Source organism: Mandrillus leucophaeus, unplaced genomic scaffold (genome assembly GCF_000951045.1).
Source record: "Mandrillus leucophaeus isolate KB7577 unplaced genomic scaffold, Mleu.le_1.0 Scaffold49, whole genome shotgun sequence".
Taxonomy (NCBI): Eukaryota; Metazoa; Chordata; class Mammalia; order Primates; family Cercopithecidae; genus Mandrillus; species Mandrillus leucophaeus.
Window position 1 is genome coordinate 14246 of NW_012105253.1, and position 1853 is coordinate 16098.

Below are 1853 nucleotides of genomic sequence, written 5' to 3' on the forward strand. Positions count from 1 at the left end.
GGATGGCACCGTGGGTACGTTCAGAGGAACTGGAACTTCATACCGATTGTTGTTGGGATCATAAATCTAGGCCAGAGGAAATCGATTTTAGGCAAGAATAGTATTCTTGAAACCTATACCCTTAGCAGAACCTTTTTTATTTTTGGACAAAAAGTGCAGATGCTATGTTTCTGTCTTCTTTAAGTTGATGATATCTGAGATTTAATTAATATATCAAATAACAACATAGGATTTAACATTTTTTCTGTCATTTCTCATTATTCAGGCCTCTGTTACATTAATATATTCAATGGGACATTGGTGCTGACTTGGAAAGTCATTCTGGAATCAGTGTAGGAGTTATGAATATGTTACTTGTTATTTTATGTGGGTATATGAGTATATATAAATACTTTAAAACCATTATGACTTGAAAAACAAACCTGTCTCCCCAAAATGAAATGAATTTAATTAAAATAATCTGAATGTCCTTGCTGAAGGTGGTATCTAAACTAATTCATGAGTACCTACTACATCCCTGTCTGACACAGCACAAGACACTAGGGATATGGCTGTGTAAGGCAGTGTTATGATTTTACAAAATTCACATGCTAATGATTAGTGAAAGACAGCAACTCACAACACCTGGGTGATGTGTGCTAAGGGAGAGCTATGTAGACGTGCTGTGAGATTCTAGGGAAGGAAATGCCTAACATTGTTTCCGGGAGACTGAGATGGTGTCATGGGAGAAACACATGATGACTCTTAAAAGCTTGGTAGTTATTAACCAAACAAACAAGGGAGATCAAGTTATTCTGCTGAAGAATAACAACCGCACAGGCAGAGTACTAAAGTGGGCCGTAAAGAGGCAAATATTTTGGAAAGAGCTACTCTATGGTCAAGAGGTAGACTAGGCAACGGTTGAGGCTAGAACTCCAAGGAAGTTCATTCACTTCAAACTCATTGGGTGCCTACAACATGCTAGTACTATGATATACAAACATACATCAGCATCATCCCTGCATTACAGGACGTACAAAAACTCAGAATTCGGGTTGATGTCAGATTATAAACAACCTTTCAGGCAATGCGACAACAACCTCATCACTTTCACTTACTGTGTCAATAACATTACAGCGCTAACCATGTGCCAGGCTCTGTATTAGACTTCAGAAGCACAAAGACGAAAGGGCACATTCCTGCCCTTGAGAAGCTTAGTTTAATAGAGAACTAGACATAACAGCGAGTCCATCCCTAGCCCTTAAATGCAATTAAATCTTCGAAAGGAATGAAATTACTGCATCTTGATGCCTATTTTACAGAAATCTCAAATTCGGTATCCCAAAATGAACATATCATCTGATATTTATCAAGCACATTTTCATTATTCCTATTCCAGTTAATGTCAGCACCATCCATATTAAGACGCAAGATAGAAACACGGTCTTCATTCTTGATTTTCCCTCTTCATTGTCACCTGCTTGCAATTGAGCACTATATCCTGTCACCCAACTTTCTCAACCTCAGACAGGTCCACTCTTCTCCACCTGCATTCCAGTGTCTAGTCCAAATCTAATCCCTCAACTGACCTGCCTAACTGGTAGCCTCCCAACTTGTCTCTCCGTACCCGCTCTTTCTCTCCCAACCATTTTCCTAACAGCAGTCACAGTAATCTTTTCCAAATGAAAATCAGGGCAGGTCTCATTGTTCCCTCAATGATTTCTCAATGCTCTCTGGATAATGATCTAGTCTATGGTAGCATGATTAACTTATTTTAGGGTTCTGTGACTTGGACCAATAAAAGGTAATGGAACTGAAAAGGGTCTAATCACTACCTGATACATGTACTGTGTTTACCTTGAACTGCAGCATTT

The 1853-nt window shown here is 39.0% G+C and overlaps 1 protein-coding gene across 1 annotated transcript in view; it reads right to left on the minus strand.

The window, feature by feature from the left end:
- MGAM (maltase-glucoamylase) overlaps nucleotides 1–1853 on the minus strand; it is a gene marked incomplete at its 3' end in the record, with an annotated part of 95881 nt that overhangs the window by 12421 nt on the left and 81607 nt on the right. The gene's annotated exons all lie outside the window — the stretch shown is intronic.